The sequence below is a fragment of the Pinus tabuliformis genome, chromosome 9, assembly GCF_031772625.1.
Source record: "Pinus tabuliformis cultivar Carrire ecotype Pingquan chromosome 9, CPIR1, whole genome shotgun sequence".
In the NCBI taxonomy this organism is placed as follows: Eukaryota; Viridiplantae; Streptophyta; class Pinopsida; order Pinales; family Pinaceae; genus Pinus; species Pinus tabuliformis.
Window position 1 is genome coordinate 69,758,386 of NC_142307.1, and position 14,979 is coordinate 69,773,364.

Sequence of the window (14,979 nt, forward strand, 5' to 3'; positions counted from 1 at the left end):
GCTTTACACGACTCGAATTCCTATCTTAAAAAGCTTTATGAATCTCCAAATGTCATGGATAACTTTGAAACCCTACTCACAACGAAAGAAGTTTTTTCATTAGAAGACATTGATTTTGGGGTTAATCGCTTGGCTAATGGGAAAGCTAAGGACATTGAAGGTTACCAAGCGGAAATCTTAAAAATTGGAGGTCCTACCCTCATCCCCCACATTCACAAGCTTTTCAATCAAGCAGTCAAGCAAAGGTTCCCTAAACCATGGACTCAAAGCCTAATTATCCCTATTTTTAAAAGCGGGGATACAAATAACCCCTCTAATTATCGGATAATTATGATCAACCCTCTCCTAGCCAAGTTGTTATGAAACCAACTCAAGAAAAGATAGAAAAGATAGATCAACGCCTTAGAATTTAGCCTCTTCGAGGGGGCAACCTCCTTTACATTACATAAATGAACAATTCTTGGATGATTCAAATGACAAAACCTCCTTTCTATATATAGGAGTCTAAGGAGTCACAATATAATCCAGCCGACCTAACAATAATAATATAAAGCCACAAAAATAACAATAGAGGGATTCTATGGGGCACAAAATAACAATATGGGGGTAATAGGGGCACAACAATATAAATAAGGGGTATAACTACAATAGTAATGGGGTAATCACTAGTATTATAGGGACCCAACATGCCCCTCTCCTTCAAAAAAGTGTTGTCCTCAACGCTTGAGTAGTTCTGGATACTTCTGCATAAAATTCTCATCCTCCCATGTGGAATCTTCAGCGGATAAGTTCTTCCACTTGATAAGATACTCTGAAATTGATCGATTTCGTAGCTGTCGAGTTCTTGTTTCTGTGACTGCTTCTGGTTCCAATATAATTTTTCCTTCCTCGTCAAGTTCTGGCAATATTGTTTGAATTGGGAGCTTGTCGTCTATAACCTTCTTTAAACATGAAACATGGAAAACTGGGTGCAATCGAGAAGCTGCAGGAAGCTCCAATTTGTATGCCATAGTACCAATATTTTGCAACACCTTGTATGGACCATAATACTTTGGTGATAATTTATTATCCTTCTTAGCTTGCTTTAGGGACATTTGCTTATATGGTTGTAGCCGTAGGAATACCCAATCACCTACATCAAAACTTCTTTCACTGCGATGTTGATCTGCCTGTTGTTTCATTCTATTTTGTGCCAACACGAGGTTATCCTTTAAGAGTTGGAGGACTTGTTGTTGATGTTCGATGTGATGTTCCACTGCCTGAACCTTAGAATTTTCTCTTAAATATGATGTGATGGATGGTGGTTGATACCCATAAAGTGCCATAAATGGGGTCATTTTTGTTGCTGTATGGAAGGAAGTGTTATACCACCATTCAGCCAGAGGCAACCATTTGACCCATTGTGTCTGTTTATCAGATACAAAGCAACGAAGATATCCTTCCAAACATTTGTTTACTATCTCAGTTTGCCCATCAGATTGAGGATGATAAGATGAGCTATGAGCTAACTGAGTACCAAGACAAGAAAATAATTCTGTCCAAAAATTTCCAGTGAAAATGGGATCTCTGTCACTTACAATAATCTTTGGGTTTCCATGTAGCTTTTGAACTGTTTCCATAAATGCAGTAGAAACTGTACTGGCTTTAAATGGATGTGATAATGCACAAAAGTGTGCATACTTGGTAAGTCTGTCAACTACCACCATGATGACACTCTTTCCCTCAGACTTGGGTAACCTGTGATAAAATCCATTGAAACCTCCTCCCAACGTTGGCTTGGAATGGATAAAGGTTGTAATAGACCCGGTGTCTTAATTGTTTCAACTTTATTTTGTTGGCAAACCAAACATTCCGCCACAAACTTTTGAATATCTGATTTAAGGCCATCCCAAAAAAATTCCTTCTTAACCCTGTGGTAAGTTTTTAAAAATCCTGAGTGCCCTCCTAAGGGAGAAGTGTGCAATTCCATAAGAATCTTTTGTTTTAGCTGGGAATTCTTACAGAGGTATAAGCGATCTTTGTACCATAACGAATCATTTTTCCAGCTAAATGTATCAGAAGTACTGGAATCTTGTTGTAGCTTTCGAATAAGTCCCCACACTTCTTCGTCATTCTTCCATTCCTCCCTTGCTTCGTTTATCTAATCTGGTTGGATAATAGAAATGGCACACAACAATGCTTCCACATCCTCATCCTTTCTTGAGAGTGCATCTGCCACCACATTTTGCTTCCCTTTTTTGTAGATGATTTCAAAGTCATAACCCAACATCTTTGTGACCCACTTTTGTTGCTCTTCAGAGGATAATCTTTGTTCTAAAAAGTATTTAAGGCTATCATGATCCGTTTTTACCTTGAAGTGTCTTCCCATTAGGTAGGGTCGCCATTTCTTAAGTGCATGGAGTATTGCCAACATTTCCTTCTCATAAATAGCTTTGCTTAAAAACTTTCCCTTGATTGGACGACTTTCAAAAGCAATGGGTCTTTCATCTTGCATTAGAACAGCACCAATTCCATTTCCTGAAGCATCACATTCCACAATAAAGGTTTTTGTGAAGTCCGGTGTAGCTAAGACCGGTGCTTGGCACATTGCCTCTTTAAGATGTTCAAAGGCCTTTGTTGCTTCCGGAGTCCATGAAAATGAATCTTTCTTCAATAATGTTGTTAGAGGTGCTGCTATTCTCCCATAATTCTTAACAAACTTGCGATAATACCCTGTCAACCCAAGAAATCCTCGCAGATGCTTTATGGATGTGGGGATTTTCCATTCCTTAATGGCTTTAATTTTGCTAGGGTCTACCTTAACTCCTTCATGAGATACAATATGACCCAAATATTCCACCTCCTGGACTCCAAAGAAACATTTGGATCTTTTTGCATATAATTGTTTCTCCTCCAATAGTTGTAGCACCCTGTCAACATGTTCAACATGATCCTTCCAAGACTTGCTGTAGATTAGTATATCATCAAAAAATACTAACACAAATTTTCTAAGGAATGGTTTGAAAATTGAATTCATCAAACCTTGAAATGTTGAAGGTGCATTGGTAAGGCCAAAAGGCATGACCAAAAATTCATAATGACCCTCATGAGTTCTAAATGCCATTTTCGGAATGTCTTCAATCTTCATTCTGATTTGATGATATCCCGAACGAAGATCCAACTTGGTGAAGTAAATTGATCCATGCAATTCATCCAGTAATTCATCAATGACAGGAATGGGGAACTTATCTTTAATAGTGAGCTTGTTGAGCTCCCTATAATCCGGACACATGCGCCATGATCCATCCTTCTTGTGCACCAATACTACTGGAGCTGAGAAAGAACTTTGACTCGGTTGAATTATACCAGCCTCTAGCATTTCTGCAACCATACGTTCAATTTCACTTTTTTGGACATAGGGATATCTGTACGGCCTGATGTTTGGAGGAACACTTCCTGGAATCAGATGAATAGCATGATCATGATCACGCATAGGTGGGAGACCTTTGGGAGTCTCAAATACCTTGGAATGATTGTCCAGGACTTTTTGGAGATCTGGAGAAATAGATGATTCCAATGTGGAAACATCTAGCGAATATAATTGTGCAATTACACCTCTTTGCTCCTTTTTTAGAAGCTTTGTCATGCCATTAGAGCTGATTATCTTTCCTGGTTTCCCTGCAATACCCCTTAATTCAACTTCCTTTCCTTCCGTAGAAAATTTGATGAAAAGTTCTTGAAAATTAAAAGCTATTGTACCCAAGGATTGTAGCCATTGAACTCCTAGTACAACATCAGCACCTCCCATTGGAATGGAAAGCATTGGGCTAGTCAATACATATTCTCCCATGGATAGCTTGATATTATGGCACTTTCCAGAGCAATTTATTGTTCCTCCATTTGCAATCATCACTTGACACTCTGGTGCTGGATATAGGAAGCAATTCAATTCTTTTGCTACCCTACAATGAATAAAATTGTGGGTGCTTCCTGAATCAATCAACACTATTACCTTTTTCTTCTTGATTTGTCCTTCTATCTTGATGGTTTGAGGAGTGGTAATTCCCGCCAATGCATTACAAGATATGGTCGGATTTATTTGTTCTTCATCTAGGCTTTGTTCCTGGAGTATATCCTCTTCTTTTGACCTTTCTTGCTCCTTTTCTTCTTCCTCTTCACAATCTATGTAGAATAATTTCTTCTCAGCACACTTATGACCTTTTGTGTATTTGCTATCACAATTGTAACAAAGCCCTTTTGCTCTTTTTTCTTCCAATTGTTTTGGTGTCAACCTTGTAGGTTGTGGAAGACTAGGGGCAACAACACTTCCGTCTTTATAGTTGTGAGTGGTATGCTTCCTTGTTGCCATAATTTTGCTTTCCATTTTTCTTGCTAACCTGAATGCCTTCTCTAATGAATTAGGTTCCCAAAGGCGAACATCATGTTGGATATTATCCTTTAAAGACCCTATGAACACATCAATCCTATGCTCCTCTGGAATATCTTTTACCCTTATGTTCAATTTTTGGAACTCCTCAATGTGCTCCATTATTGAACCCTTTTGTTTGAGACTTATCAATTGGCTAAAAAAAGTGTTGCTTTTTGTATCCTCATAATGTGCTATCAATTCTTCCGTAAAAATTGCCCAAGTGATAAATTGTTTACGAGAACAAAGCCATTGATACCATACAAACTGATTTGGTTCCAAATATACAGTTGCCATACGTACCTTTTGTGCGTTTTGCACATTATTGAGATCGAAGAATTGCTCCATCTGTAATATCCATGTGGCGGGATCCTTGCCATCAAACTTCCTCATATCGATTTTTGGAATATGGTGATTCTTCGATCCAACATTAGCGTCTATGGAATCATGATTAACATTTCTTTTGTTCTCATCATGAGTTTCCTTTACTACCTTTTCACCATTAGTAAGTATTTCTTATAGAAAATTTGTCAAATCTGTCTTCAAATCTGCCATGCCTGTCTTCAAATTTGTGTTCAAATCTATCTTCAAATTGTCCATCTTAGCTTCCATGCCATTCATCTTAGCTTCCACGCCATTTATCTTAGCTTCTGTTAACTTTTGTGAGCGTGACATTTGTTGCACTTGTTCTTGTAATTTTGATATATCATGTAGCATTTCTTCCTCTTCTTCATGAGTCATGCTAGAGCTTTCAGGTTCCTTACTAGGTGTTTGCATTTTCTTTCCTCGGGGCATCAGTTACCGATAATAATGCTCTACTATGCCCTTTGAATTCCTTCAAAATAATTTTTGAAACCAAGCTTAAGCAAAAATTTAAAAAATCTACACACATTTTTTCACTTTGTAGGAGCTCGATATTGCCTCTGATGTATCTCTGTACTTTCCAATCATCTAGTTCTGAATTTGTGACCTGTAGTAGCTCTCTATGTCCTCTTTCCAATGCCACCAGTCTGATCCAAATTGGATTCTCCAAGAAAGAGTTATGCACAATCTCCCAAGATGACCTGATTATAGACCTTTCCAGAAGAGCGAACTTGTATGAAGTGCCACGTGTACAATTTTCGATCTTTGGTTCTGAAAAAGATATACAAGAAACTACAGTCCGTTCTCTTTTTGTACCTTCTTACGAAATTTCAATCTAATTCCCAGAGAGAAAGTTATGACGATTTTCCCCGGGTCACCTGTTTTGAATGTAATTCAGGAGTCTGCAAAAAGACCAAATTCCTGAGATCATATCTCCGCAAATATCGCGCGAAAAGCTCTGAAATTCGGACCCAAGGTCCTGCGCGATTTCTTCTCAAATGGGTTTTTTTTGCGACTTCTGAAACGTCAAAAAAAAAAAAAAAAGTCACGATGACCTGTTTGGAGCAGCGAAACCCTATAATCCAAAGCTCTGATACCAAATGTTATGAAACCAGCTCAAGAAAAGATAGATCAACGCCTTAGAATTCAGCCTCTTCTAGGGGGCAACCTCCTTTACATTACATAAATGAACAATTCTTGGATGATTCAAATGACAAAACCTCCTATATATAGGAGTCTAAGGAGTCACAATATAATCCAGCCGACCTAACAATAATAATATAAAGCCACAAAAATAACAATAGAGGGATTCTATGGGGCACAGAAATAACAATATGGGGGTAATAGGGGCACAACAATATAAATAAGGGGTATAACTACAATAGTAATGGGGTAATCACTAGTATTATAGGGACCCAACACAAGTTATATGGTATTATTTTGGAAAGGAAGTTGAGCATATGCCTTGAAAGTGAAGGTAAGCAGGCTAAGGCCAAGCGTGTTTTAGAAAGTAGCACTCAACAACAGACCACCTCGTTACGCTTAGGATCATTGTGGAGGAATGTCGCAATGATAAATCCAATCTCTTTTGTTGCTTTGTGGACTTTAGAAAGGCTTTCGATACGGTTCCTAGAAACAACCTTTGGAACAGATTAGAAGAGCTAAAGGTTCCTTTTGAGTTGAGAGTTGTCGCCATAAGGTTATACGAGAATGTAATTGCCAATTTAAAGAGCAAGGAGGGGTGGTCAAAAGATATTGAGTGTAATATCGGAGTTAAACAAGGTTGCCCCCTCTCCCCTACCCTATTTGGCATTTACATCGACAAGCTAGAAGGTTGTTTAGAGGAAGCAGGATGTGCTGACACGATCTTAGCTGGGATAGTCATCATCCTTCTTCTCTACGCTGATGATATTGTTCTTCTCGCAAGGTGCCCATCTGATCTTGATAAGCAACTTATACTTCTTAGGGATTCCTGCTCTACCATGGGTATGATTGTTAACATTGACAAAACAAAAGTTATGATTATCAAATCCAAGGACACTTACGCTAATTTTATGTATGACAATAGTAACTTGGAGGAAGTGTCTTCCTACAAGTACCTAGGAATTGATATTCATCACAAGCTCAACTAGAACTATAGCATTGAGAAAATGATTAATGGGGGATGGAAAGCTTATTTTGGTCTTGAAAATAATTGTAAAACGACAAACCTCGTAATGTGGGATAGAAAGAAGTTCCTCTTTGAAACTTTAGTCACGCAGATTATCTTATATGGATGTGAGGTTTGGGGTTGTAGCATCTCTAGAGAATCTTGGAGAAAGATTGAGCAAATCCATAAGCATTTTATAACATATAACCTCAAAATTAAAAGCAACACACCCTATCCCATTCTCCTTATAGAAGTGAGTCTTTGCCCTATCGAGAGCCTAGCTATGACCAGGCTTTTGTTGTACAAACACAAACTCAATAACATAGGAGACCATAGACTTCCTAAGCTAGCTTTAAATTCCAGCCAAAACCACCTAAGGCTCAAACGAGGTTGGTATAAAGACACCAGGCCTGGTTAAACCATTGGGAGATCGATGAGAATGCTGCATTGCAAAACATTAATGACATTAAAAATATTTTTATGCCGTAAGGTGTTCCCTTTGAAATCAACTCCCCTTCTTGCCCCTCTGTCATTCTTATGCACCGTCAGATTATATGTCAGACGATTGAGAAAAGCTGAACCGTTCGATCACAAAAAATAGTTATGAATTCATTGTAGGTAGCTCTTCAATGCAGTTGTCGAAAATGGGAAACTAAAGGAAGCATACGTTTCACCAGAGGTGGTTACCAAGAAGGGATACGACGGAGCCAAGGCCGACATCTGGTCCTGCGGAGTCATATTTTTCATGCTCCTGGCGGGCTACTTGCCTTTCCACGATGCGAATCTGATAGTGATGTATAAGAAGATCGAAAGGGGATTTCAAATGCCCGCCCTGGTTTTCCTCTGGTTTACCTCTAAAGTCTGGCGTCTGGTTGTCCGGCTGCTAGACCCTAACCCTCTGATGAGGATCATCGTTCCGCAGGTCATGGAGGTTTCTTGGTTCCGCTGGGGCTTCAAGTGCCCGTAGGCTGACAACGATGTCGATGTCAGACAGCTCGAAGATGTTGGCTCGACCTTCCCCTCCCCCAAGCCGACCTGCCGGAACGCCGACCTGCCTGAACACCTTCGACATAATTTCCCTCTCACTAGGGTTCAATCCCTCTTGGGCCTGTTCAAGGATGATGTGGATCAACGACTTACTAGAAAAAGGGAGAATTATCTAGATACCACAATCCAACTCTCAAGAAAATTTCACGTCAAATAGAGTAAGGTAATTTCGTAACGCTTCTCAAGATTACATAAAATTGTGCTTTGGGGATGAATCCTGCTTCCTACTTGTAGAGTCCAAGGTTATGTAAAACATGGAAAGCATAAAAAAAAAGCATTCTTACTTTGGTGCCACATGATGGACCAACATATTTTTTGCTTTAAAATGCATATGTTGTGGCTGGAAAATGGAATGATGCAGCAAAAATAAGGAGAACAACGAAAAGCACGTCGCTGAAGCAGGAACCCACATGTAGTTGGATCGAAGTTAAGGATCAGGAGGAGTGTTGCCAATCAATTATATTCAGGAAAGTGACTGAAATCTAAATATTTATTATATTATTACATTGCAAATAAATGTTTATTTCTTGCAAGGGAGTGTCATTTTAAAAGTTGTTGAGATGGAAACTAATCACTGACTGGTAGGCATCAAACTTATGTTGAATATGCAGGCAACAATATATTCTACAAAGAATTCTGATGTATGTGTTTCCTTTCTCAGCAACGTCCACAGGAATGTGTGATTTTATCTATGAATGTGGTTTTCGTTGATGCATCCAATTGGGCATGGACGATATAGTTTGCTATGAGAAGCCTCTGCTACAATCTGAAGTATAGCAGATTTCAAATTCAAATAGTCATCCAAAGTATTGTAAATTTGATGAGAGATTCTTGCATAAGCTTTCACTTAAAAAGGCTTGGATGTCTGCACTGAAATTGTGTGGGTGTTGTTTTTTTTGGGGCGGGGGGGAAGGAGGGGGATTATATGCACCATGATCGTATAGCACTGAAAAATTAGTCTGGTTCAATTATCCTTTCACAATGAGAAAAGCTAGGAACCATTGTGAGTCAATATTTGGAAATTTTGGTACTCTGTTCCATATTTGCTTAATTTTTTGTACTTTGTGCCTACCGGATTGTGGGCTAGCCCAAGTAGTAAAGTGATTGGTCTTCTATTCAGTTAGACGATGCTGAGTGTAAATTCTGAGTGACTTTTACTGTAGATGTGCCCCTCACAGCCTTGCATCTTAGCTAAAAATAATCTATAAAAATCATTCTCCAAACTAAAAACAAATAAAATATATACCTTTGTATAATCGTGGTACTCTGTAATCCTTACAAGCAATATAAGGCAACCAAAGTGGGGGCATCTGAAAGAGTTGCACAAAGAGATAAAACTATGTGAAGCTGCTCTACTCTATGGAGATGTGAATACCATTTCACTGGGCCAAGGCCTTGAGGTTGGTCATTCAATTGAATATTTTTTCTGTAACAAGATTAATACATTATGACATTGCAAATAAGAATTTATTTCTTGCAAGGGAGTGTCATTTTAAAAGTTGTTGAGATGGACCCCTTTGTTTTTTTCTTTTTCCCTCGATTCACTCTTTTTCTTTGCTATTTCTCATCCTTTTTCATAGCCATGGCCATTGGAAAGAAGAAAGGGGAAACCAAATTTGGTGATAAAGAAAACATTTTTGATAGTGAAAATGACAATAGAATGTTATTGGTAAAGGGTGAATGCTTGATAGACATGTTCACTAGACCATTAACTCGTAGAGGAGTAGCTTGGCTACTCATGCAGCTGTGGGTAGGTTACGATTCTTTTTCATAGAAGGAAGTTCCATATCCTATAGTGAAGGGTGCTGAAGAATTTAAATCTGCACTTGGAATCTATGAAGCAACTAATTGCAAGCTTAAGCAAACAAATTCATGTATGGCTAGTTGATGAAGGTTGTCATTACTTCAATTTTACAAGTAGATATTATAGTATCACACCACTATGTTTGTATGGTGAATATTCTTGGTCATGCTAGATAGTTGGAAGAGGCAATGGATCTTATCAATAAAATATCATTTCAATATTGTGATTTGGGGATGAATCCTGCTTCCTACTTGTAGAGTCCAAGGTGATGTAAAACATGGAAAGCATATAAAAAAAATCATTCTTGCTTTGGTGCCACATGATGGACCAACATATTTTCTGCTTTAAAATGCCTATGCTGTGGCTGGAAAATGGAATGATGCAGCAAAAATAAGGAGAACAATGAAAAACACGTCCCTGAAGAAGGAACCCACATGCAGTTGGAGAAGGAACCCACATGCAGTTGGATTGAAGTTAAGGAGCAGGAGGAGTGCTGCCAATCAATTATATTCAAGAAAGTGACTGAAACCTAAATATTTATTATACCTCGGCAATGACGGTTGTTCCTTGATAAATTATACAAGACCGTTCAAAGAAGCTTCCCTTGACCTTAAAATCAACGTGAGCATTATTGCCCAAATATACCTTCAGAGAAGGCCTCAACTAAAATAGTGTGGACCTCCGTGCAATGAAGATCATACTTTATGGCCTGGTTCCCTCGCCTCGGTATGCTTCCCACATGTCGTGAAGGCTCAACAACTGCCATGAGATAAATCATTAAAGAGAAAACAACAATCAGACTCACAGATGCCATAATAATTTTTGGAAAATAACAGTGTTTGTGAATTTTCATTAATACATTATTACATTGCAAATAAACCTTAATTTCTTGCAAGGGAGTGTCATTTTAAAAGCTGTTGAGATGGAAACTAATCAGTCATACGGTAGGCATCAAACTTATGTTGAATATCCAGGCAACAATATATTCTACAAAGAATTCTAGTGTATGTGTATTCACGCCTCATCTGCACACAAGTTATTCATGAGAATTATGTTTTATGTCTGTGTTTTCATATATATGTGAACCAGACAAAACAGGGTATTATACCTCGGCAATGACGGTGGTACCTTGATAAATTGTACAAGACCGTTCAAAGAAGCTTCCCTTGACCTTAAAATCAACGTGAGCATTATTGCCCAAATATACCTTCAGAGAAGGCCTCAACTGAAACAGTGTGGACCTTCGTGCACTGAAAATCAGATTTTATGGCCTGGTTCTCTCGCCTCGGTATACTTCCCACGTGTCGTGAAGGCTCAACAACTACCATGAGATAAATCATTAAAGAGAACAACAATCAGACTCACGGATGCCATAATAATTTTTGGAAAATAATAGTGTTTGTGAATTTTCATCTTGACCTGAGTTTTTCGAAGTTTGCAAGGTTCAATTCCCTCGAGGTTTTTCAGGATGAGCAGGGCTCAATTCCGGTACAATATTTTTCCTGTTCTTGGAGACGTTTTCAGGATTAGCAAGGTTCAATTACGATGCAACCTTTTTTATGCTCTTGGAGGCAAAGTCCATGTTAAGGTACTGGTAGAATCTGAAACTGTTCACTAGTAAACGTGGTATTCAAACAGGTAAATAGAAAGATTATATTAAATGTTCTAATAACCTGTAGAATCATAATCCATTTCTATTTCAGCAACTTTAAAATTTTCAATCAAAACACTATATTCTACAAAGCATTCTAGTGTATGTGTTGCCTTTCTCAGCAATGTCCATAGGAAGCAGGATGCGACTGTGCAATTCAATGGAGAATCTTATAATCTACCTGCTTGCTCTGTCAGTGTCTTGCCGGACTGCAAAAATGTGATCTATAATGCTGTGAAGTTTAGTGATATTTTATATTGATTGTCATCAGAATAGCTAAGGTGATGATAAAAGTTGTAGGGTTATATAGGAGAAGCTCTAATCAGATGTGTATATAATTTACAGGTTAATATACAGACTTCCCTAATGGGAATGGAGCAGGTCAGCATGGAGTCCCTTCATCCTGTTGCAACATCAAGTGGAGATACAGGAAAAGTATTTGTATACTGGTCATGGCACAAAGAAGATGTTGGAATATGGGGACAAGATAAATTCTCTACCCGGGGCTTGTTAGAACAACTAAGCACAATTTTAGATAAAAGTGATTATCTATGGTACACAATCAGGTATTGAGAACTTGTGATAATCTGTAATTGAGACTATAGGACTACTAATTCTCAAATTTGTTAGGATTTTGATTCCATATTTTATCAATCTAGTGTCAATATCCCTGAAGATGAACCCTTTTTGAAGAGTGGAAGCCAACCAATCTTGCATGTGGATAGACGAGGACATACACTTCATGTGTTTGTGAATGGGAATTTCGCAGGTGAGTAAGATGTTTAATATTTCTATATAATTTATAGGGCATTTGCCTATTTTTGGTTGATTTATCACAGGAAAGCTAATTTCTTAAATTTTTGTTATATCTGAACTGAATACTTTGATATAAGATTGGATTGATGGATGGGTTGGTTAAAATCAGAAAAGACTATAAACATGATGATGATGTTATGCAGGAACTCAGAGTGGAGATTATTCGAAATGGGGATTTACGTTTGAGAAGCCAATTATAACTTGGCAGATGAAATTACTACAAACAAACAAATATTTATCAGTGCTGAACATTAAGGTTTAAATCCTGTAAAGAACTGTAACAAGCTGTAATGAGAAAACAAAAATTACTTTCTTCAATACCTGCAATGAAGACTCAAGAATTACTTTAGTTAATATCTCCAATTAAAGTTAGAACCAGAGCGTCCGACGCAGGATGTTGGGGTTAGAAAATTAAACTAATGGGTAAAATGCAATTCATTTATATTGCACATTGTTTGCAGTAATTTATATTGCACATTAAAGATGAGTTGTCCACTGAACATTGTCATTGACTGGGCAAAGGAAATTACTGCAAACAAACAAATATTTATTAGCCCTGAACATTAAGGTTTAAATCTTGTACTACACTTCCTAGAAGAACGGGCATTCACATTTTTTATTCGAGCTTAGATGTGTACTACAAAAAAAATAAATTTACCTGTTGTCAATTTGGGCAATTGATTCAAACATTTCAATTTCTGGCACTTCCGCAGATTCAAATCCTTTAAAAAAAAGAGGGGGGCGAATCCCTCAATTAGAAGCTATATATTAGCCCAATTTTCACAATTTTTCACAATAGTTATATATATATGTATAGAAGTGCAATGTTCACAATAGCTGCTGGGCAACACAATGATGCAACGAGGGTTCAAACAAGGGTGGGGAGGCGGAAAGCCGTCCGTCCCGACCACGTGAGATATACGCCCAAGTGCAAGCAGATTCAAATCCTTTAGGCTTCTTGGCACTCAACAATTCTTCAAGTTGAAACTCTTCTATAGAATGTGTGAATTACAACAGAATGTAATCAACACAACTTTCGTCCAACTACATTTTATCAAAGTGGATTGAGGTTCCTCTTAGTAGGGAACGACTAGTTCTATTAAATAGAAATCTTAAATTTTCAAATGTGGCTTTTTATTTTGACACACTAACCTGGAGTAAATCCTCTTCACCTTATCTTTCTGAAGGTTATGTACCTCAAAGTTGTAACATATGCAAGTATGAAGGTGTCCATTGCAAACAGTATGTGGCAGGAGTCATGTTGGTCAACACAATCCATTGCAAACGCATAACCTTATTTCTTTATAAATTATTGAATAACATTTTTGGTTAAATTTGTTATGTTATTGTTTTGAAACATAAAAATCCGAGTTTATTGTTTTAGTTTTTGCGGGGAATTCGGATTGTTCTTAGTGAAAATGGCCTAATGTATTAGAAAAAATTGAAAAAACATATATATATTTTTAAATAGAATGGAAATAAATTGAAAAGCAGTCAGAATTTATCGTTTGACACCAAAACAGAATTTGCATAATCATAAAACTTATTTCCTTCAAATTTTTTAATTGAATTTGATCTTTGTTTGGTCAAAGATATTGCATCACCCAAAAATCTCACAAGGCCCAACAACTCACTGGAAAAAGGGACTTACTGGAAAAAGGGAGAATGATCCAGATACCAAAATCTAACTCAACATCATATAACCGATGATGAGGGAGTCTTTTAATGTTCCCCTTACTACTAAAGTCTTTCTACTAAGTTTTCCTTGTAAAATTAGACCAATTTCTAATGAACAAAAACTATTATCCATTGCATTGTGAATTAAGATGATATGAGATTACTTTTTTATGAAATGTTTAATTTAAATCATTTACTTATAAAGGTTCCAGAATCTTAATGAAGGGAATTTTCATAAATCCTTCACTTTGAAGATATCTCGGTTGGAATCTCCCTGAAACATAACATATGATAAAAAAGAAACACCAATAAAGAAACAAAACTGCATAAAATTTTGACTTCTTTCTTCTATGCTATTGTTTCTTATGTCATTGCCTTATGGTGTTTCCTTTGCAACATGTGGTGCAAATGCTAGTTACTTCTAAGTTCAAAGAAAAAATGTGGCGTGAGAAAGATTTAGCAGCTAAAAGAAAATTAAGATATTATAAGGAGGTCATCAACCCCACCCTAGCAGATCAAAAGCATCTCTCTGTTTTAACTAGCTCAAAGAAGAAAATTAATATAGCCAAGATTATAACGAACTCTCATGAGCTCCATAGTGAAAGGGGTCATTGGGTAGTTCCTAAAACACCATGGATGGAAAGGTTCTGCCATCTCTGTGAGAATACGAACATCGAGGATGAAAATCACTTCCTCTTAGAGTGCCCCGCGTATAACCACATTAGATCTTAGTTTCAAAATCTTTGTTGCAATACTGACCTTCCTAGCCTTTTACGTTGTCAAAATTACAGTGAGCTTGGGAGGCTTCTCCAAGCTTTTTGAGCATAGGAATAAAAGCTTAAATCAAACTAGATAATTTGTTTCTTTAGGTCGGATAGACCAAAGTTTGGTCTGAGTGGACGTTAACCATTGTCATCATCAATATTTATTATAATTTTATTATAAATAATAAAGCTAAATACATTTTCTCTATTTAATCTGGTACTTAGATCTAATTCTTCATCTTGTTGTGACGATGAACCATTCAAAATGCATCAACAAAATTTCTGCAATGTGATTTTTACCAA